This window comes from Apodemus sylvaticus, chromosome 22 (genome assembly GCF_947179515.1).
Source record: "Apodemus sylvaticus chromosome 22, mApoSyl1.1, whole genome shotgun sequence".
NCBI lineage: Eukaryota > Metazoa > Chordata > Mammalia > Rodentia > Muridae > Apodemus > Apodemus sylvaticus.
In genome coordinates this window covers 19,188,838-19,212,930 of record NC_067493.1, presented here as the reverse complement: position 1 = coordinate 19,212,930, position 24,093 = coordinate 19,188,838, and the positions used below count along the sequence as shown (strand labels likewise).

The 24,093-nt window shown below is 49.3% G+C and overlaps 1 protein-coding gene across 7 annotated transcripts in view; it reads right to left on the bottom strand.

Moving 5' to 3' along the window:
- Arhgef18 (Rho/Rac guanine nucleotide exchange factor 18) overlaps window positions 1-24,093 on the bottom strand; it is a 159,356-nt gene that overhangs the window by 94,343 nt on the left and 40,920 nt on the right. Inside the window, exon 1 of one of the 7 annotated variants that reach the window (XM_052167801.1) lies at window positions 22,550-22,660. The exons of the other annotated variants lie outside the window; for them this stretch is intronic. The gene's annotated coding sequence lies outside the window, so the exon portion shown is untranslated. Of the gene's footprint in view, window positions 1-22,549; window positions 22,661-24,093 lie in introns of those variants that run through there. 7 annotated transcript variants of the gene reach the window in all.

Below are 24,093 nucleotides of genomic sequence, written 5' to 3'. Positions count from 1 at the left end.
AAATGGTTGTGAGCCATCATGTGGCTGCTGGGAATTGAACTCAGGACCTCAGCTCCCTCCGGTCCCGCTTGCTCTGGCCCGAAGATTTATTTATTATTATATGTAAGTACACTGTAGCTGTCTTCAGACACACCAGAAGAGGGTGTCAGATCTCATTACAGATGGTTGTGAGCCACCATGTGGTTGCTGGGATTTGAACTCAGGACCTTCAGAAGAGCAGTCAGTGCTCTTAACTGCCGAGCCATCTCTCCAGCCCAGTTTTAGACATTAACATATAATCCCACTACACAGAAGCTTCTAGAATCAGCAATGTTTTAAATGAGGCATGGTGGTCCATATCTATAATGCTAGTGCACTTGGAAGGTGAGGCAGGAGGATTGCCACAGGTTGGAGGCCAGTCCGTGTTACAGTGTGGAGAATGCCGAAATGAACAAACACATCTAAAATATAAAAGCAAGGCCGAGAGAATGGGCTCAGCAGACAAAGGCTTGCAGCCAAGCCCAGCGGACCTTTATGATGGAAAGGCAACAGATGTCCTTTGACCTCCACACGCCCAATGTGGCAGGCGTACCACCTACCCCACAACAATAAGCAAAACTGGTAAAAATGTAAATAAGAAAGAACAAAAACACCGTCAACCTTCAGTCCTGTGGAGGAGGGAGGGCCATGCTGACGCTAGGTGAGGTCCTGTCACTGGGCAAGTGTCCTGCACTCCCAGGCCAGGAGTTGCATCTTAAAGCAACACATATGAAAGCCACTCATTTCCCAGGAATCTCACTGGCCTGCTGATGCCCCTCATGTCACTTCAGGGCAGCTGGGCCCTGGGATGGAAATGTCCAGGTTTCTGTAAACGGGCCATTCTAGAGAAAACAGAACGGGGGAGGGGAGGGGAGAGCAACAGCAAAACCGGGGTCCCTCCACAGAGGCAGCATTGACACCCTATTCTCATCGACTCTTCGGGAAGATTCCTGTTACAGGCTGAAAGTGCTCTCAGGTCTGGAGAGTTCTAGCAGGTGTTTGCTTTCGCTAGTTCAAGTGTTCAAGAGACAATTAAGAGCAAAAATCGGATTTTGCAAAAAACTGGAGTTTGCAGTTCTCAGTTCCTAGGAGGCGATTCTGCCACCTGAGGACCGACTCGATCGATCGATCGATGAGAGCAGGGGGGGCGAATTGATTTCTCAGCCTTGCCTCGTTCTGATGTTTGAGAGGAAAGGTGGTATGGAAAGGAATAAAGTCCATGGGTGGGAGGGATAACCTGCTTCGTTCTACACCCCAGGGGACGCAGCAAAGTTAAGACATCTTGTAGCCTGGAAGGTAAGTATGAGTCAGAAAGGATGCTCTCTCTAAACCTGAACAGTCACCCTCCATATCTGCAGACTGTACAGCTGAAGAGTGTGGGGGATTTTGGATGGAAATACTTGGAGGAATTGTTTAATATTTATTTTTGTGTGTGTCTGTGTGTGTGTACGCGCGCGCAACACGCTAGCTCTCAATCGTCAGGGTGATCTTGTCTGTCTCTTACGTCACTGTAGGAGTGCTTCGATTAAACGTGTGTGCATCTGGCTTTTCTATGGGTATCGGGGATTGGAACTCAGGTCCTCATGCTGGCACAGTAAGCCCTTTACCCAACTGAGCCACCTTCCTGCCCAGAGACTTGTTTCTGTGCCAGTCCTGGTGACCTTTATTCTGGTCACTATCTCCAATGCGTTCTAACAGTGTATGCATGTGATGTTTACATTGTATCAGGGGTTATCATCAGCTACAGAACAAAGTCTATAGGAGACCGGGGAAATGGTAGCTGAGGAAGACAGACTGCTGCTCAGGCAACAGGACCTGCCTGAGGCAGCTCTTCCTCCTTCTGAGTCCTACGGGCTCACTGAGACAGTCTGTGAATTGCTGGCGGACAGATGAAACCCTGGTGCCAGGGTTTCTCACCTAGAGAGGGGGAGAATTGATGGCCATATCCCTGCCCCCTGCTCTGAGTTCCTGGCTCTCTCAGAAAGCCATGAGACTCGTATTTCTGCTACAGGGATAGGGGAATCAATTTCCTCTTAAAGGCCCCACCATGCAGCCCCTGGGGCTAGAGCTGACTTCTCTGTACCCATAAACTGCGGTGTGTACCCATGCCATTATGACTACTATGACAACGACTGCTATCTTCAAGCCGGATCTGTGTAGTTGAGGCTGATCTCAACTTAGTGGCAATCTCATGACAAGGTATAAGCTTTCTAAATTTTATTTTCTAGTTTTTCTGGTGTTTTTCTGGGATCTCCTCCCACCTAAATGGGTCTCCTTATGTCAGAAGCATGGGCCAGACTGGGGTACCCGTGGGGCAGATATTACCTCGTCTTCATCCCCAAACAATCACTAGCTTGCCCTCTACTGAAGAATGGGCTCTAGGGATGTCCCCTGGTCACTTGGCTTAGGGCATGGTGGCCTTTTGGGGTGGCCTGCTGGTAAGCGGCAGGGTAGATTTCTCTTGAGCACTGTGCTGAGTGGCAGAGAACTGCAGAAAGTGACATTAAGATTAACCTATGATGGGGCTGGAGAGATGGCTCAGCAGTTAAGAGCACTGACTGCTCTTCTGAAGGTCCTGAGTTCAATTCCCAGCAACCACATGGTGGCTCACAACCATCTCACAATAAGATCTGACTCTCTCTTCTGGAGTGTCTGAAGACAGCTACAGTGTACTTATATATGATAATAAATCTTTAAAAAAAAAAAAAAAGATTAACCTATGAAAGAGGCCAGCTGGAGAGACAGACCGAACGCCCTCTCCCAGGGGGTCCTGTAAGGAACAGAGCAGAGACATCCAAAGCCTGGGGGTGGGGGTGGGGAGGGTCTCTCAACAGCCACTTTAATTCTCTGAGTATAAATGTTCGCCTGTGTGTGCAAGGACACCACAGCGTGCCGGGTGTCTGGGAGCTGCACTGGAGGCGCTGACCACCAAGCCTGGGCCCTCCGCCAGAGCGGTAAATGCTCTTAGCAGCTCTGCTCTCTCTTTTAATTCTTTTTATTACACGTTGATAGCTATTTTGTGGGAGGGGATGCATGCCTGTGTAGAGGGCAAAGAGTAACTCGAAAGAGTCTGTTCTATTCTTCTACCGTGCAGAGGGTCTGAACTCTGGTCCGAAGGGATTGAATTCTAGACCCAAGCTCTACCACTGAGTCACACCCCAAGCCTCTCATTGGATGGATTCTAGGCAGAGCCTAGAATCCTCTATCACTAAGCCACACCAGTCTAATAAGGCAGGTTTTAAAATTGATATCCAAAATTATGCTCAGAGGTTTCCATGGTATTGTCACAAAATACTTGGGACAATCAACCTAAAGGCGGGGAGGTTTATTTCATTTCCAGGTTCCACGCTTGCTCTGCACCATGGCGACCGGAGATATCATGGCGACCTGAGATATCATGGCAAAACGGTGTAGCAGACAAGGCCTCCCCCTCATGACAGCTAAAATGCTGAGAGAAAGGGTCTGGATTCCAACAAGTATCCCCTTCAATGGCAGGCCCCAGCGATCCACCGCTCACGGGCTCTATTCCCCAAGAATCTCACCCCTTCCAATAGCACCACAGGCTGGGACACAGTCAACGTATGGATTTTTAAGAGGCATTGAAGATCCAATCGGCAGCAAACACCACCCGGCAAGGTGTTGCTTCATTACATCCATCCAGGAAGAGTCTTACTACACAGATCTGGCTGGCCTTGAACTAGTTAAGTAGTCGGGCAGACCTCAAACTCAAGAGATCCGCCTGCCTCAGCCTCCTGAGTGCTAGGATTAAAGGTGGGTACCACCACACCCAGCTTGTTCATGAATTTAGTGTGTGTGCCCACGGGTGGAGGTCAGGGGACACCTCAAGGGAATCAATTCTTTCTACCATGTTGTTTCCAGGAATCAAATTCAGGTCATTAGGCTTGGCAGCAAGTGCCTTTTCTCTCTGACCTATTTCGACAGCCGCTATTTTGTGCTTTGAGACAAGATTACTCCTGTATAGCCCAGGCTTCCCTTGAACCCTGGGTTCTCCTGCCTCAATCTCTCCAGCACTGACATGACAGGAATGTGCTGCCACGCCCTGCGGGTCTCTTAGTGTCACTACCCACAGCTGGAGTCTTGCTTAACAAAGATAAGAAGGCAACCTGCAGCAGGTGACTCATCTAAGAAGGAATTGGAAAAAAAAAAAAAAGGTGGAGCATTCTTGGGCAGAAACCAGCTGGCTGCCTGGTGTGGGCAGTCCTGCAGCGTCCGGGTGAGAGCAAGCTTCCCAGCTGTAAGGGAACCCGAGTTCCATCAAGTGGATTTTGAACAAATTGGCTGAACCCGGGTTGGATATGAATTCTATCAATGAGTAATCCCCAATCCACCTGTCTCTGTTGATAGATGAAACGAATTTCAGATTAAGTCTAAAGGGATGGACAGGGGTGGAGAGACAGCGGGTTCCGGACCCCACGTAAAGATGTGTACCACCACACCCAGCTTCTGGGTGTGGTGGTACACATCTTTAATCTCAGCACTCAGGAGGCAAGAAGGCAGAGAGATCTCTGAGTTTGAGGCCAGCCTGAACAGCTAGGGCTACACAGAGAAAACCTGTCTCAAAAAAAAAAAAAAAAAAAAAAAAGCTAGGCCCAGCAGCACTCAGCCCTGGGGAGGCAGAGAGGTATCAGATCCCCAAGTCCTCTAGCTGGCCATTCTAACCAATCACTTAGCTACATGTTTAGTGAGAGACTCTATCTCAAAGAAATAAGGTGGCGGGCCAGCAAGATGGCTCAGCAGATAAGGGAGCTTGCCTCAAAGCCTGGTAACCTGAGTTTAATCTGTGTGTGGAACCCACATGTTAGAAGAGAACTGACTCTCCAAGTTGCCCTTTGACCTCTGCAGGTGTGCCATTGCCTGAGTATAGGCACACACATTAAATATCTGTTTAAAGAAGGTTGTGAAGCAGAGTCACGGCTCAGCAGCTCCTTCCGAGGACTCGGGCCTGACTCCCAGCACTCACGTGGGTGCTTCTAGCGATCTGATCTGAACTCCGGTTCTAGGGGACGGGACCTTCCGACCTTGACAGACACACAGACAGGCAAAACACCATAAACACAGAATTAAAAATAAACTCTAAAAGAGGCCGATAGTAGAAGGAGCAGGCAGAACTCCACATAATCCTATTAAACTCTATAAATGTAAAATAAATGCAAAATAAGAGCAACATAAAAAAAGCTTAAAGAAGATGGCTGCTAAGTGCTTTCTTCCTCTCCCCCTTCCCCCCTAGGCCCCCCACCCCTCACCCTCCCCACTCCCACCATTCCTTTTTTTTCTCCCTCTCACATAGCCCAGAGGCTGTCTCACCCTCCCGGTGGTGCTGGTTTCCGGTGTTAGTGCAGTGCTGATGACAGAACCCAGGGTCCTATCCATGTGAAGTGAGACTCTACCAGCGGAGTGCCAGCTCCAGCCTTCCCACTCTTTAGGGAGACAGGGTTTCTTGTAACCCAGGCTGGCACCCAGCTTTTTCTACAGCCAGGGGTGACCCTGGACTTCTGACCCCTCAGCCTCCACCTCTCAGCCTCCTCCACCTCAGGCTGGCCCCAGGCTCATTCACTTCTCTCTACTCTATGTCCCTGTCTGTACACCTTGAGCAATCCGCTTGCCCCAGTCTCTTGAGTACTGGAATCACAGGTGTGCCATCACATTTAGCTCAATACGTTAGTTAGTTTTCAGATGGCTTGCTTCTACTGAGTTCCGAAGGCCAAGCATCTCATATCTCCAAATTTAAAACACAAACCGCACCCGAATGCAAAATTTTTAGAGCACCAAGATGATATATAGCAAGTGGGCAATTTCACACCTGTCGTCTGTCGCGATTCAAAACACATCTGTACGAAAACAAGAAAAATGACTGCCCAAAATGATTTCAAATGGCTCGGCGGGAGCCAGAGTCTGCGGCTGGCAAGCCAAGCCTGACATCGAGAGTTTGAGAGTTTGAGCCCCAAGACTCCAGTAGGCAAAGAACGGACCCCAGAAGTTCCTCCACATACATGGTCTCCAGAAATAATAAATCAAAAGAACTTATCTTTAAGTTCAAGTGCATGAGGTACAGATAAAATGGGAATGAACTTTATATTAGGTCTCATTTCAAGCTAGCTCAATTTGCATATGCAAATATTCCAAATTGGGTGAAATAATCTAAACTCTGAAGCACTTCTGGTAGGGCAAATTTAATCAGCATAAATATCCTCAGGATTGAGATGTGGGTTGCTTAACAGGGCTTGAAGCCCTGGGTTCCATCCTCAGCAGGGGAGGGGATGGGAGGGCGAGTAGAATCATTTTCTTTCCCCAAGTTTAGGGAGGTAGATTTAAGGATATTGTGATATATGGGTGTTTTCTCCAAAAACATATATTAAAAAATTATTTCAAAGTTGGGTGGTAGTGGTGTAAGCTTTTAATCCCAGCACTCAGGAGGCAGAAGCAGGCAGATCTCTAAATCCGAGGCCAAACTTACCTACAAGCAAGTTCCAGGACAGCCAGAGCTACACAGAGAAATCCTGTCTCTAAAAACCAAAAACCAAACCTAAATAAATACTTCAGGGGAGACATGGTGGCACAAACCTTTAATTTTGGAATTAAAGCCAGCCTGATCTACATAGCAATAGCAGCAAGTTCTAGGACAGCCAGGGCTACGAAGAGAGACCTGTCTCAAAACAACAAAAAGCAAACACACAAAATGCCTTTATTACTGTACTTACTTGTATGTGTGTGCACATTCAGAATGCATGGTAGGGTGTGCTGTGGAGGTCAGGAGGAGTGGTCCCTCTCCTACTCTGTGGACGGAGCTACGATCATCAGCAGGCTGGGTGGAAACCACCTTCACCCAGTGAGCCATCTCAAGTCCTAATGTAAGTTTTAGAGGTAGGCACAACTGGCTGTCTACATTTTCCAGGGTTTGTATAAACCTCAGGATCCTAACCAGCGATGTGGCAGTCCCTCCCACGCCTGCTCAGCTGACTGGAGTCTAGAAGAGCCCAGGGTCTAGAGATGGAGCCAGGCTCCTCTGCTGACTCCTGAGTCCCCAAGCTACTGCCTAAACCTTCTGGAATGCAGGAGACCATTTGGATTAGCTTCATACAATCCTTAAGTCCTTAAGGACGGGTGGAACTGGGGGTCAGTTCTGCAACTGATGATCCCTGAATGCCCAGGGTACCATTCCCCAAGCAAGATTTACAAATCTGCCCAGAGTTAAAATATCCCTGGAGAATAGCTGTAAGGTAAGGGAGGGACACTGGATCACAGCCCAGAGGAGTCCAGGTCACCAAAGAATGGCAGCCCACGGTTACCGAAGGGCCCTGGAAGGTTGAGGCCTTTCACCTAAGGAAGATGTCATAGGGTCATCCGCACTAGGTTCTGCAGTGGGAGTAAGTGGTCGTTAGGAGAAGGGAAGGAAGAGGAAGTGCATTCCAGAAGAGAACGAGAAAGCGCTGGAGGCAGGCAAAGGAACTGAGGCTTACCAAGGGCAAGTTAGTGGGGAGTGGGGTGGCGGGGCTCTCCAGCCCTGCAGGGCTGGGCACGCACGTGGGGCCTTGGTGCCTTTACTTCCTGCACTAGGTTGTCAATAGAGGACGGCGAGGCACGGCAGAACCTGCCTTTCACAGAGGGGATGTTACAGGCAGGCCAGTGATTACAGGGCCATTGCAGGAAACCAGCCTGGTCATCTGTATTCCAGATGATAAGGCCTCTGAGGAAGCCACAGGTGGAGTGACAGGTGTGTGTGTGTGTGTGTGTGGGGGGGGGGGGGACAGAGGGGGTTGGAGCAGGGAGGGCGCAGAGGGTCCAGGGATAGGATCTGGGTCACTGAGGCAGGATCTGAGAGGGAAGGGAGAGTCGGACAGACCAGCTGCAAAGCTGGGTCCCTTTCCTCTGCTGGGTCCAGGACGTCCACCCTGGTCTAGAAGCCGTGAAATTGCTTGAAACAGCGCAGGGGTCCACTAGACACTGACACCACCAAAGGACGGGGTTTGCCAAAGGCAGGCAAACATGGGTTTGGAATCCATGACCTTATGCTTGCCAGGCAGGCCTTGCATACACAGAGCCACGTACGATGCCCACCGGGCACTCTCTGGAGGTTTGCGAACAGGCTCTCCACCCAAGCGGCCACACTCCTAGCTCCACCCTGAGGTATTCTAGGTTCCATCTTTGAGCCACGCCCCCAACCCCTCCCAGGTGTATTCTGAGCTACGCGCCCAGTTCCTGCCCCATTACCTCTGATTATCTCAAGGAGGGAGTGAGGGGGCTCCCGAGGGCATTCCCCAGGGCAGCCCACCACAGTTTCTAGCGCTAATGCCAATGACGGTGGGGTTGGAAAGACTTAAGCTTACTTAGACTGGAGCACAGGGCTTCTTTACACCCGGCCCAGCTCGCTGGGCTCAGGCAGCTGCTGGAGGTTGCTGAGGGTTTTCAGGTCTTAGCCTCTGGCGAGGCCCTCCAGCAGGCTGTGGCCTCCAGCCTTGATAAGGAGGTTTTCTCCCTCACCAACTCTCTACATGACAAAGTAAGCAAAGCAAGAGTTTGCCCTGGGGCAGCCTCCTTTCAGGGTCACAACAGTTCACTAATAAGTAGTCTAATGAAGTTTTACCCATCCTCTTAAGGGCTTGGCTAGAGGCCAGCCAGCTCAGACTGATCTGAGGTCTGCCAGCTGCTGCCCAACTCTAGCTTCAGTGAGAGACCAAAGTGGACACAGAACAGGGTACCTGATGTCCTCTCCGGGCCTCCATGTACATGCCTAGGTGCATGCACCTGTGTGCACGCACACATGAACACACATGTACTCACAGGCACACACAGATACCGATTCGTACCCGTTCTCACATACCAAAAAGTAAATAAATGGCACTCTGTGTTGTGTGTGCAATTTAGATTGTGTGAGAGAGCAAAATAAGGAGAAGACTGGGGGGGGGGGGGGCGGACGACACAGGAGAAGGTGACAGGGTAAGATTCTGTCACAGCTTCTCTCAGACATAGAGCCAAGGGTTAAATAAACACAGAAGACAGGCAGGCAGGCTGCAGAGATGGCTCAGTGGACAGTGTTGACCATGCAAGCATGAAGACCAGAGTTTGGGTCTCCTTGGACCCATGTGAAGGCTGGGCAGGCATGGTGGCTGCTGTTGAGTCCAGTACCTGGAAAGCTGGCAGGGTCCCCTAGATGAACTAACTGGCTGAGACCGGCCAACGCAGTGAGCTAACGGTTCAGTGAGATCCCTCAATAAAGTGAGGGGAAAATTCAATGTCAATTTGAGGCTTCTACATGTATATGCATATGTTTGCTACACACATGTGGGCATGCAAAAGGCACACAACCCTCTTTAAATGCATGCAAGCACACACACACACACACACACACACACAAATAAATAAATAAATAAATAAATAAATAAATAAATGTCGCTAGGCACCGTGGTACATGCCTATAGTCACAGTGCTTTGGAGGCACAGACAGAACAGGTTTTAGGCTAGCCTGGTTTACCTAGACAGTTCCTGGCTAATGTAAGACCCTGTCTCAAATAAAAACAACAAACAAACAACAAAGACCTGGGCATGGTAGTACACTCCTATAACCCCAGCTCTCGTGAGGCAGAGGCAGAAGGGCCAGAAGCTCCAATCTATGTTATATAGCAAGTTCAAGACAAATCTGACCCACACAACACACCGTTTCTACATAACCCTTTCTCAAAACACAAAACCAATACAACAGGAGAAAGACTATTTAGGAGGATGAGGATGGCGGTGGGATGAGGGAGAGTCTTAGGAGGGTAAGTATGTACAAAGTTCAACAGAACTTGTGTACAAAGTGTCATTGTGACAGCCATCATTCTGCATGCTAACCATAAATAAATAAACAAATAGTAAGAAAGTAGTAAGCGAATAACAAATAGGAAGTAACGTATGTAGTCATGGAACTGTCAAAAGCACTTCTCACACTCTGCGGCATTTTACACTTTATCATTCTTAGTGCTTTAAAATGAAGGTCATTTGAACATGAGAGAGGGGGAAAACCCTTCACTCTTAACCCTGACCCACCACTTGATAGAAGGAAACACACACACACACACACACACACACACACACATAACCACCAACCCAGTAGTGGAGGGTGGCTTCCGAAGACATAAGTTCCACCACAGCCACACCTGGAAGGTCCCTGCCCTGGCTTCTGTTTTTGTGCTCCCTGAAACCCACCTAGTACTGAAAGGCCGGCTCCTGAGCAAGCACCTCCCAGATGGGGTCGTCACCGAGCTTAACTACAGACGCTCCACAGGGGTGGAGTGGACGGTACTGGAACTCTCGGTCAAGACTGATGAACTACGTCCATCATTAGTTAGAGCCTCCAGTAAGGAGCTGGGGAGGTGTCTCAGTGGGTCACTGCATTCGCTGTGCAGGCATGAAGACGTGGGTTCAAATCTCCATTACCCATATAAAAGCTGGGTGTGGCCAGTGCCAGGAGGAGCGCTGAGGCTGCAGGCTACAAGCAAGCCACCAGCCAGAGGAAATGGCCTTTCTGTGTATACATCCACCCGTGACACCAGAGGAATGGGCCCACTGTGAACAGACCTGCACAGCGAAGCTAGCTCTGATAGGCCCAGGCTCGTCCTGCAGGACACGATCACGCCGTCCAAGGGCGATCTCACACTGCTTTCAGGGCTAGGGCGGAGGGAATTTCAGATCCTTGGAGCTAAATACACGCCTGTTATCCTAGCACATAGGAGACTTAGGATCATGGGATAGCTTGGGCTATACTGAGAGTTCAAGGGTAGCCCAGGCTAGACTCTGCCTAAACATACCTGCCTTACCCACTGAAAGGCCCACATGTATATTACATGCTTTCCCACTGAAAGGCCTACATGTATATTACATGCTTCTGACCAACTCAAAGCCAGATGCTGGGCCAGTGGAATGGCTAACAGGTAAAGGCACCTGCTACTAAGTCAAAAGAAGTGTTTGCTCCCCAGAACCCACATGAGGGAAGAAAACCTCCCCAGGCTGCCCTCTGACCCTCACAGAGGTGCCATGTGTGGACATGCATTTTCTCTCTCTCCTTCACCCTCCCACACTTCAGTCAGTGAAACACAGCTTAAAACCCAGGGGTTGGGGCCACGGCTCAGTGGTTAGGAGTTCGCGCTCTTCTTTCAGAGGACCAGGGCGTGGTCCCCAGCACCTATAAGGTGGCTCACAGCGTTCTGTAACTCCACCTCTAGGAGGCCTGACACCCTGCTCGCTCTGGTACAAATACACCTATGCAGGCAAACAATACTCATACACAGAAAATACAAAGAAATAAACCTTTGAAACAAATCAATGAAGCAATCTAGATGTTGAACTACGGAGGTCCTAGGAAAACAACCCCCCTGCAGGGAGGCACCCCTAGAAGTATAGCTGCATTCCTTCTGGGTATTTATTTACTTATAATTTTAAAGTCAGCGGCTATGTAAGCCCAGGCTGGTCCTGAATTCTCTCATGTAGCCTAGGATGAGCCTGAGCCCCAGCCACCTTCTGGGAATTTTTCTGTTTTGTCTTCATTTGTTTCTGAGACAGAGTCTCATTTGTCCCAGGCTGACTGCAAACTCACTATGTAGCTGAGGAGGACTGTGAACTGAGACTCCTGCCTCTACTTGCAGAGAGGCAGGGTGATGGGTGAACACTAACGTGGGTTTCTGCTTTACATTATATGGGGTATCAATCTTTTTAAAAAGTTGATATGCCAACTCAGTGGTCACTTGGAAATCAAAACTGGGTGGTAAGATGGCTAGAGTAAAGGCGCTGCCTCCACGGCCGGCAACCTGAGTCCCGCCTTCAGGATCTGCACGGTGGAAGGAGAGAATGACCCTTGCAAGCTACCCTCTGATCGCCACTCGATAAATAAACAAATAAATGTAATAAAATCAAGGTTGGTTAGTGTCCGCAAACTGAAAGTGGTTGGTTACAGAAGATAACAGAGACTGACTGCAAACCAAAAAGCATTAAGCCCCACCCACCCTCGACTTAGAACAAAAGAGGTAGGAGAGTTAAGAGCACTGGTTGTCCTTGCAGAGGACCCAGATTCAGTTCCCAGCACTCACACCTTGTGGTTCACAGCTGCCTACTGTAAATCCAACCTCAGGAACCCGATTCCCTCTTCTGGCCTCTATTGGCAATACATGTATATGGTATACAGACATCGTTCAGGAAAATAGTCACACGTGAAAATAAAAATAAATATTAGAGAGACAGAGCCAAGCTTTATTGGTAGAATAGGGAATATATGTCAACAGAGGTGGCCAGAAGGAGGACAAATACTTGAAGAGATCAGTAGCTTTTTTTTTTTCTTTCAGTGAATAGAAAAGCAGTCTGTCCGGGCAGGAACAGGGAAGAACAGGCGTACACAGAATGTCCCTCCTCCTGAGGGGGTGGGGCAGGGATCTCTTCTTGAATGACTTTGGAAATGAGTGTTTTGACTTACTGCATTTCTGGAAAAAGATACACCAAATGGAGTCAGGGAGTCAGGGTAGGGGAATCCCAGAAAGATCTGTCATGGGAGGGATGCTCTGGTCTGAACTTGCCCAAGGTGAGTAAATCTTTCCGACGCAGGGAGGAGAAGAACTAGAAGGTCTTATTGTTTTCAGTCTGGTGGAGGGGTGGCAAGATGGCTCATCAGATAGAGGGCCTTGCTGCTACATCCCGTAAACTGAATTTGGCCCCCAGGACTGACACGGGGGAAGGACAGAACTGATTCTCCCAAGTTGTCCTTTAGCCTGCACATATGCCCCCTGCCCATAAATCACCTGGTAGTCACTGAACTCCACTAACCCATGCCCTAGATAACATGCACCGTACAGAAAGAGGATCCCTAGAGGAAAGAGAGGTCCCACATAGACACTCAAGCCCAGTTGCCCCCCCATCTCCTCATCTGTGGCCTTCACAGCCCAACCTTCACAAAGCCATACAGCCTAGAGACAGAACTGTAACAAGGCCAAGTGTAGGGGCGGGGAGATGGCTGGGGAGTGAAGCACTGTCAGGCAGCAGAGGACTTCGTGTAAAAAAGCCAGGCTGTGGGAGTGTGCACCTATCGCCCCAGCTTTGGGGTGCTGGGGACACGCAGGGATCCCGAGAGCGTACTGATCGGTGAGTCTGGCCGTCAGTGAGGTCTAGGATCAGGGAAGAGCCCAGGGCCAAAGGAAGCAGAGAGGGATTCAGGAGGAGGGCGTGTGGTTACAAACACACGCTTGGACATGTGTGCTTGCGCACATTCATGCACACAAACACACCCCACCCCAATTCACCCTTACCACAAATGCGGACCAATCGGGATCCAGGGGTCAGGTATCTGAATTTGTAAATGAAGTCTTGTTGGAACAAGACCACATCTTCCTTTCCACTCTCTCTATTCCAACTCCTCTATCCCCAGCACTGCTTCCTCCTCCCTTTTCCTGTGCTCTTAAAACAAACAAACAAAACCCTTACACTTACTGTGGACAGGACCGGAATGGACCTGGTGATGGAAGCACACCCTAGGGGTGGGGCTTCATGAGCCCCTCCCCCGCCACACTTCCCCTCCCCCCCCCCCCCCCCCCCCCCCCCCCCCCCCGGCTTAAGCTAGTGCAGGCCCCTGGTCTTGGCAGAGCAGTTTGCTGGTCCCTCTACTGTATCTAATTAGCTTGTTCAGGAAGGGAAGGACAACTCCACCACCAAAACAAATGTGCCAGGCAGGGCTCCTCCCAGGGTGAGGGAACACACCTTATTACTATGCTCAACAGCAGAAAAGATGGAATGGAGGAAATGCAGAGTGAATTAACCATGGACAATCACCCGAGCTAAGCTAAAGAGAGCTAGGCCTGCAAAAGGGGAGCGGGCATTTTGTTCTCCGATCACCTCAACTTCCCCAGAGCCTAGGGAGGCCAGTATAACAGCTTAGAGGCTAAAAGCACTGCAGTTCGTGCAGAGGACCTGGGTTCAATTCCCAGCATGGGCATGGAGATTCACAACTGTCTATAATTCCAGTTCCAGGGTAGCCAAGGCCCTCTCCTGACCTCCACAGGCTCCCAGACAAATACAAACACACGTGCCAAGTAAAACGCTCATACACGTAGAATAAAAATACCAAAAATTTGTAAAGAAGCTTCTAGCTTAAAAAGAATGCCAACTATTCATCTAAGTAAACAGGGGCCGGCGGGATGGCTGAGTGAGTGAGGGTGATTGCTGCCAAGCCTGGCCACTTGCGTTCGATCACCAGGCCCAGGGTTCCTATGGTGTAAGGTGGGAACCGAGCCTTGGAGTTGTCATCTGACCTCCATACAAGCCTTCCAGCCATACTAAGTAAATAAGTAAAAAAGTACTAAGATGTTTTAAAAGGTAAATCAGTAGCTAATTCCTATGGCAGGAAAATTCCAGAACTTTGCAAAGGACTTCGTTAGCATTCCTTTTACAACTGAAAGGGTGTGAGCTTGAATATATATATATTTAATATATTTTAACATATCCTGTGTTATCAAGACCAGGGTGCAAGGTGGGAGGGGTGATGGGAGGGACATTACCTTTCCCCCACCTTTGTCTTTAAAGAGATGGAGTCTTGCCCTTTCCCATTTTTACATGTGCGTCTGGGCGTGTGTGAACGTGTGTTCATGTTTTCCATACATGTGGATACACATGTGTGTCTGGGTGCCAGTCCAAGGGTGTGTGTCATGCTAAGCAAGCATTTGGAGGCCCGGATTGACGGTGGGAATCCTACACAATCGCGCTTCACATTATTCCCTGAGGCAGATCTCCCAGGAGAAGCCAGGGCTCGCCAGTGTGGCGAGTCTCCAGAGTCAGTTTGCTCTTAGGGTCCCTCATCTCCGCCATCTGAGGCCAGAATCCCGGGTATTCTGCCAATCTTGCATTTATGTGGGTTCTGGGTCTGAAGATGGTCAGATTCTGGCCCTCACCCCTGAGCAGCAAACACTCTAACCACAGAGTCCTTTCCAAGCCCCTCCCTGTAAGGTGATATCTGAATACACGGGGCTGTAAAGATTATAAACTGCTGGGGCAAACAGGAGTATCTGACCCTCTGTGATACAATGTATCCATTTATTTATTTTTATTTTTTTTGAAGCAGGTTCTCATGTAGCGCAGGATGGCCCTTGAAGTCATGATGAAGCCGAAGCTATCTTGAACCTCTTGGTTCTTCTGTCTCTAACTCCCATATGCTAAAGTCATCTGCAGGTGTCACCACAGTGGCTTAGATTTGTATCCTTTTACATCTGAGGTGGCGTGTGTGTGCCAAAGCCATCAGGCTCAGGCAAGCACCTGTACCCGCTGAGCCACCTCACTGGCCCTCAGTTACTCTTTACAGCAAGCTATCCCCAACACCCTCATCTCTTCCTTCTTGGATTAAGTGAGTCTAAATCTACTACCTGAATTTCAAAATGCCGGAAAAGTACTGTTCACAGCGCTCACTGGGAGAAGCTTGAAGCCAAGGGTGCTGGAGTGGGAGGATAGATACCTCGGCTGGTAAAGATAAGGATCTGAACCGGATCCTCGGCGCACCTTTGAAAAGCTAGGCTGTGCCACCACAGCTGGGGATACAGAGGCAGGAAGATCCCGGGAGCTTGGTAGCTGTGACTAGCAAGCACAAGGACCTGAGGTCAGCTCCCAGCAACTACCCAGTTGTACTCCTAGACAGGGCTGGAGACAGAAGATCCCTGGGGCTGCTGTCCAGGGAGCCTTGCTGAGTCAGCCAGCTCCGGGTTCAGTTGAGAAAGCCTGTTTCAAATCAGGTGAAGGTTTGGAAGATGCCTCAGTGAGTGAGACGTGCCCGCTGTGCCAAGCCTAAGTTCAAGTCCCCGTGGCCCATATGAAAAGCTCAGCGTGCCTATGTGTGCCTGTAACCCTGGTGCTGTGTGGGAGGCTGAGGCAGGAGAATGCCTGGGACCTAGGTCCAGGTATAGTGAGAGACCTTATTTCTAAGGACTAAGGCAGAGAGTGATAGAACAGCATCCTCCTCTGGCCTCCACACACACCTGCACACACATGTGCACATACACAAGAACATGCACACACATTACATACAGTCACACACAGAAACAAACCAGTGCTTTCAGGCCAGCAAGACGACTCGGCTGGTGACGGCACTGCTGCTGAGCCTGACAACCTGGGTTTACGTTGGAAGGACCAGCCCAAGGCCCTCAACCACACTGTTGTAGTTATTAGGAACCCTGAGGGCTCACCCCAGCAACTTTTACCCAAGGAAGATTTCCTGCCCCACCAGGCTATATACCATGTATGTGGTACCCTGTGTCTCTGCCTCAACCCTTGCCACACTGGACCGGCTTCCTAACTTTCTTCTATGGGGCACTAAGTCGAACTCAGTATTCCCAGTTTCAGCCTTCAGAGAGGATATAGTCTTCGCTCAACCATGTCTCCTTAGCATCTCCAGAACATTACCCCTTGACCTTATTTATGGCGTATTCAGTTTCAAACTCTTCCTTAAAATTCTGTCCCAGGGCCAGCAAGGTGTCTCAGTGGGTGAGGGTGCTGGCCGCCAAACTTGCTGACCTGAGTTTGATCCTTGGAACTCACACGAAGGTAGAAGGAAAGAACTTCCTGCTGGCTGTCTCTGACTTCCACATCCGCACTGGGGCGGTGCATGTGTGGACCCGAGAAGCAAAATCAATACATGTAATTAAAAAGTGGTTTTAGCAGTTCAACTCATGGGGCTGGGGAGAAGATGTCTCAGTGGGTAGCGCAAGCATCGAGGAGGACCCGAGTTTGACTCTAGAAGTCACATAAAGGTTCTGCACGTTTGTGGCACTTGCCTAGTACTAGGGAGGCTAAGACTGGGTATTTCTTGGGGTGCACAGGCCGGCCAAACTAGCCTACCTGGTGAGTTCCAGACCACTGACAAAAAACCAGGCAGGACTGGGGAGATGGCTCAGAAGGTGAAGTGCAGATGGGCAAGTATGACAATTGGAGTTCAGATCCCCACGTCAGGCTAAGCCCAGTCCTGCTCATCTGTAGCCTGGCATTCATACAGTGAGGCGGGGGTGGGGAGCCACAGCACCCCGAGTATCCCGACAGCTTTATGTTGCAGCAAAAAAAGGGTCCACACTTCAAAGGAGCTGAGGACTGATACTACTCCAGGTTATCTTCTGACCCTGACACGCGCATGCACACATACACACATACCTGTGTCTTGTTCCTTTCCTCCCAACACACTCAGTCCTCAATTCACAGCTGCCATGGTTTTACACTTAACATGTTTGTGTCTGTGCACGAGCCACAGTGCGCCAGAGGAGAACGTGTAAGAGTTGGCTCTTCTCTCCAGAGTCCCAGAACAAGAACCCACCCAGGTTGCCAGGCTCAGCAGTGAGCTCCTTTATCCGGCGTGCCACCTTAGGGACCTGAGCGCCAGTTTTAAAACCGGTTTCATCACACCCAAAAGAAACCTGCCACCTCACTCAGTCACCAGTCTCCAGCCACCGACAAACCCAGATCCTCTGTTGCCCGTGGGCAGAGCCCACTCTGGACATTCTCAAGCCCACTTGTGTATCACAGCTTGCTTGGGGTTGGTTTTTTTTTTTTTTTTGTCATTGCTGAATACTATTATCATATGGATGGACTATATATTATTTATCCATCAGATCAGCATGGACATCTACTTTATCTGCATTACTGGACTTTTATGAATAACCCTAGGAATGTCTGCCGATCCTGGCTTGCAAAGGTTTGTCTTAGGATTTCTCAACTTTATGACTGTACAAATCAATACACATCCATCGGATAGAAATTTATAATGAGGCCTGTGAGATGGTTTGGTTGATAAAACTGCACAAACCTAGTGACCTTACTTTGATTCCTGGGACCTTCATGACAGGAGATAATTACTCCACAAAGTTGTCCTCTGACCTCCACCTGACAGCCATAGCAGGCACATTCTTCCCACCTCTCCCCCTCTCTCCACCCCCCCCCCCACTTAAATGAACAAAAATTAAAAAAGAAATTATAGCGTGTTGCTTGCTGATTATATTATAGTGCATGTTTTCTCTTGGTAGCATTAGGGTTCTGGGCCTTCGTGGCCATTGGGTAGACACTGGCCAGTAACAGTCCACCGCACCAGTAGCCCTACATTTACTGTTTGAGAGAGAGTCTCACTCGGCTGCCCAAGGTGACCTCAAACCTACCCTGTAGCCTAGGAAAGCCTTGAAATTATGATCCTTCTGTCTCAGCTTCTCAAGTAGCTGGAATGGTACCTCTATTCCAGCAGACCTGGCTGGCTTCCTTTCTTTCTTCCTTCCGTCCTTCCTTCCTTCCTTCCTTCCTTCCTTCCTTCCTTCCTTCCTTCCTTTCTCCTTCCTTCCTTCCTTCCTTCCTTCCTTTCTCTCTCCTTCCTTCCTTCCTTCCTTCCTTCCTTCCTTCCTTCCTTCCTTCCTTTCTTTCTTTCTTTCTTTCTTTCTTTCTTTCTTTCTTTCTTTCTTTCTTTCCAGTTACAGGGCTGGAGAGAGGGCTCAGAGGGTAGAGGCACCTGCTGCCAAACCTGGCAACCAGACTTCAATTCCCAGGACTGACATGGTAGAAGGAGAGAATCAGTTCCTTAAGTTGTCCCTGTCATCTGCTGACCCTTTGCATATACTCACATACTGTAGATACACTATATATACATGCAGTTAAAAGCTTTTAAAAAATACCTCACATCATAACAGGTTTCTTTTTTTTAAATTTATTATTATATCTAAGTACATCATAGCTGTCTTCAGACACACCAGAAGTGGGAGGCAGATCTCCTTTTTTTTTTTTTTTTGTTAAAGCATGATTATGTGTGTTTTTTCTTTTTATTTTTTTTCTTTTCTTTTCTTTCGTTCTTCCTTTCTTTCTTTCCTTCCTTCCTTCCTTTCTTTCTTTTTGAGACAGGATTTCTCTGTGTAGCCCTGGCTGTCCTGAAACTTACTCTGTAGACCAGGCTGGCCTCAGAGGTCTGCCTGCCTCTGCCTCCCAAGTGTTGGGATTAAAGGCGTGCGCCAGCACTGCCCAGCATGCATCCAGATCTCTTTACTGGATGGTTGTGAACCACCATGTGGGTGCTGGGATTTGAACTCAGGACTTCTGGGAGAACTGTCAGTGCTCTTACTTGCTAAGCCACCGCTCCAGCCCCCGTAACAGGTTTCTTTATGACATTTTCATACTTAATTCTGGTAAATCTCCACCCTTCCTTTCCCACTCTACCCTTCCACTCTCAGTATCTTTTGTGTTTTAGTACCTCTCCCATCCCACAGGCCCCTCCCCCCAGTCTTCACACCCACCTAGGGCATCCATATTTAACAATTAAAAGCAAGGATTTACATATTCAATGAAACAGGTATTTGTGAAGAATGGGCCCAGTTTTCAATAAATGCACTCCCAACTTCTGAGGGGTTTGTATATGGTGTGTGTACACCTGTGTGGGCAGGCGCTCGTGCCCGTGCGTGTAGTAGCCGAGGAGGACGGTGCGCGTGTCCTACTCTGACATTCTCTTATTCCCTTGAGTCTCTTACTAAACTTGGGGCTTCACCTGGAGCCACCAAGCCCAGGTTCTGTCTCCACAGCACTGAGCACTGGGGTCAAGCAGTGTTGGTACAGTTTTCTTTTGTTTGATACAGGGTCTTAAGTAGCCCTCACAGGCCTTGAATTCACCATACAGCCCCAGCTGGCCTAGGACTCAAGCAATGCCCCTGTCCCCAGAGTGCTGGGGTTAAAGGTGTGCCCGAGTGTGGACACTCCTGGATTGTACTTGGTTCCTGTTTTAAATGTAAGAGCTAGTACCAGCACCTGCACTCAGGTCCTCTGGCTTACACGGGTACACACTTGCCCACCCAGCCACTCCCTTGGCCTTGCCATGCGTGTTTAGAGAGCTCTGTACTCCTTTCTCTGGGATAGACTCTTAATTCTAGGTTTAACCTCCAGACCATCAGAATCACCATTCTAAATTCCTACCAAAGTACAGAAGGATCTCCACCCTCCCCCTTCCCTTCCTGTCAGGCAACCACTGTGGAACAGAGCCGGGCTCACAAGTCTCCACCCCTCCCAAACTTCAGTGAACACTTCCTTGGATCGCATAAGGAAGGTTAAGAGACCCAACAAGGCTCAACTGCTCTATCGAATGATAAAAATCACTTGAGCGGCATAGTCTTAAGGTAATTTCATGGTGTATGACCTATATCCCAATGAAACTGTCACATTAAAAAAGAGTAAAAAAAGTGGACATTTGATCCTAACCAAACTGACACACTGAAAATGTAACCATTGCAGTATTTTTTAAACGTGCTCCTTCGTAATCTTTAGAACACATTTTTTTTTTCAGGATATGATACAAATCAGCGCTTGTTTATTTTTCAGACTGGGTCTCCTGTAGCCCAGGATTGCCTCATACTCCCTGGCACCTTGAACTCCCCCTGATCATCTAGCCTCCACCACTAGAAGGTTGGGCCACAGGCTCACACTACCACACCCAGGCTGATGGAACTCAGGCTCAGTGCACTCGAGAAAGCCACCAGAGCCTAACTACCTCTTATACTTGAAGAGATGACTCTATTTACTCACAAAAGCAGAGAAACCAGCAGAATTCGGTTTACTCACAACCTGATTTGAATGAGAAAGAAACAGAGGAGAGGCCTGGAGAGCAGTAGGGACAGACCTGCACCAAACTCTGGCTCTCAGGGAGGACCTTGTTTTAAAGTTTTCCTCCCTCAGCTAGCTGCATTCCTTCCCTAAAAATAAACTCCTCCAGGTCCCTCCTGAGCTGCCCCTGAACTGTCTTGCACCTGGTAAGAGGGTTTTTCACAGGGCAGCCAGCTCCCCTTCCCTTTGAGCAGGGAAAGTGTTTGCTAACCAGACAGACAGAAACAAGAGGGGCGGGTCTTAGACAGGATTTGGGGCTTTAAAGAATTTAAAGCAGCTGGAGGTGAAAATTGCTGAAAAGTCACAGATGGAGGTGAAAGAAAAGAAAACACGACCCAGGAAGGGAGAAATGAAGGAGACCTGGATACAAGATCAGAACTATGTTAAACTCGCAGTAGATAAACACAGCGCGGCTCAGCCGCTTTGCACAGCCCGGGTGCCTGGGGTGGTAAGCAGGGTAAGTGGCCAAAGGGCTGCGGTGTGACAAGAATGCAAATCACACCCAGCTATGCAACAAAGTGCCCTGGGCCACCTCAGTGGAGAAGGTCCTGGGCCATTCACCAAGGAACTGAAGAAAGAATCACAGAACCTCTGGATCTCTAACCTGCGACATTGAAAGGGGACCCAGCCCTTGAGAAGTGGAGCAGGGGTTCCAGGCCAGCCTGGGACAGGGTTAAGACTCTAGCTGTGCCATTTGCAAAAGGTGGAAAGACAGGATCACAATGTTGCCATCTGACCTCCAGAAAGTAATAAATACTTGAAATAAGGGGTGGGGGAGGTGGCTTGGTGGGAGAGTTTTCCTAGGATGTGCAAGTAACTGTTCCCGACCCTCAACATAATAAAAATAAATGAAAACAACTGATATAAAACACAACATATTATCAAAATTAATTTGTTTTTTAAAAAAGAAGCCATTGTCCCTCTCCTCCAGAATAGCTTGGGGATCGACAGGAGTAACAAACAAGGACAAGTTTAAATCCTGACCCAACAAGGAAGACATCCAACTGTCCTAGACTCACACCACCTACAATTTAGGCTTGGAGGTCAGAGATGACTCAGTGCAGTACAAGCCTGGTGAGCTGGGTTCGAGTCCCAGAACTCACACTCAGATAGAAAGATAATCTACTCCACAAAGCTGTCCTCTGGCTTCTCACACCCACTCACATCTCAAAACCCTCTGGGTCTGAAAGAAGGTCCACATCCACAGGTTATAGAACACTGAGTACCGACCATATGCTGGCCATCCCACTACAACCCTGTCATTTTGACAAGGAAGAGACAGAGGATGAAAACCTTCGAGAAACTGTCCCCCCCCCCCCCCGCCCTCCCCGCCCACCTTGGCCAGGCCTTTCTTTTACGGAACTACAGGTAATTCTTTAAAAGAAGATAAGGAGAGGACAGCAACAACAAAACGCTCAATTTGCCAGGGAGCAATCAAAGTTGTATCGCACCTGTTTAATTCTCTGCCTAGAAGGAATCCAGAAAGCAAAAACCGAAACACACCCAGTTTGCACCGTGTGGCACCCTAACGCTCGCAAGCAAGGGTGTCAAGATTTCCGGAGGGCCTAAAGTGGGGCAACAGATTGCTGTGAGGGACATTCCGCCCTTGACCCTAGTGTCCCCAAGCCAGGAACAAAACGCTACATGCAGTTTTGTGGCTTTTCTCTCTCCTTTCCAGGAAAGGTGGCTACAGCATCCACGGCGCAGGGACAGGGTGACTGGGTATGGTCTGCATCACTGTACCCCACATTCTCCACTTGGAGCCCCACTTGTATGGAAGAGGTCACCTGTACAGGAGGCGTGCACAGCCCTGAGGTACCTTTGGAGGGATGTTGTGTACCAGGGAGTTTCCAAAGAGTCCGCGACCCCGGCCCCTGCGTCACGGAAATCGCCGCGGCCCCCTCACCTCTGCGGGGTCCCTCACAGGCCGCTCTCCACCCGGCTGGCTCCCAAGTCGCTCTCGCAGCCTCCGCCCGGCCTCCTAGGAGCCGGAAGCGGTGTGCAGGGCGAGACCAAGCTGCGCATGAGTAGGCCGTCCCCAGAGGGGGCGGGGCCCGGAAGGGGGCGGGGCTTCGTCAAGAGCGAGTTCCTCCAGGCACCTGGGACTTTGGAACTTTGCACTTGGCTGAGCCCTCTCATCAACCTCGGCCCTCTCCCTCTGCATGCATGTGCACATAGGTTTACACACTCATACACATATGTGCCCGCACACATACAGCCACGCATACACACTCAAGTACACGCTACATGCACAAACACATAGAAAAAAAAACGGTAAAAGAACAGAAAGCAAATCTGTCACAGCAAAAATCCTCAAAGCTGGTGGACAGGGTGTGACAAGCACAACAGATTTCTCAGCCCACCTACTGCTAGCTTTTGAGCCTCAGTCTTGTCCCTTGTTTAGGAGTATCTTTTTGTTCTTTAATAAACCGTCTCTATTCTAACACACACACACACACATCAGTTCTAGGACAGCCAAGGCTACACAGAGAAACTGTCTCAGAAGAAGACACTCTGCCTCAAGAAGTAAATTCAGGCTGGAGGTGTGTCTCAGTGGTAGAGCATCTGCCTAGAATCCCCCAGTGCTCAGCTGCAGAACACTGGCCTAATGTGTCATGTCTCTTGTGTCCAGTCACCATTACAATAAACAGCAGTAGCCATAGGCAGAATGTCCTATAGTCCTGGATCTTGCAAAATGACACTGTGACACAAAAAGGGTTGGGGCAGGGTGATGAAGAGAAGAAAAGCCTGCCCCTCAGGGTCTGGGAGGCGCCAGGTCTGCTGGGCTTACAGCAAGGACTACGCATACCCTAGGGCCTTCTGGTTGTCGTAGATAACTGGGTCTTACCTGGGGCTATCCCACACCAACAAGAGACGTTTGACAATGTCTGGAGACATTTCGTCCCGACTTTAGACTAGGCAGGTACTATTAGTGCCTAGTGGGTCAAGGTCACTCTAGCAGGATTGATTGGCCTCAAAGGCCAACAGTGCTGATGTCCTGCAGTTGACTCTTGAACCTGCCTGAGTCTTGCTGGTAAATACTCTGTAGTTTGACTTCTTGCTACTAATGTGCAGGTGCATGGGCACATTGCGTATTGCGCATTCACACACACACACACACACACACACACACACACACACACACACACTAGGATCTCATGTGTCCAAGCTTGAATTTTCTATCTAACCTACTATGGCACTGAGCTTCTGATCCTCCTGCCTCCTGAGTTCTGGGATCACCGGCACGTACCGCCTGTGCTGAAGGTGGCACCCAGAGCTTTATGCGTGCTAGGCGAATGCTCTCCTAGCTGAGCTGCATCTTCAACACCACGTACGTGTCTTTAAAGAAGCAATTACCATACCATCGTCTCTTTAATTATCCTCAAAATTGGGCTTGACTTCAAAAGGGAAGTGTTCTAAGTCCCAGTGACAATCAGAGTCCTCTCTCTC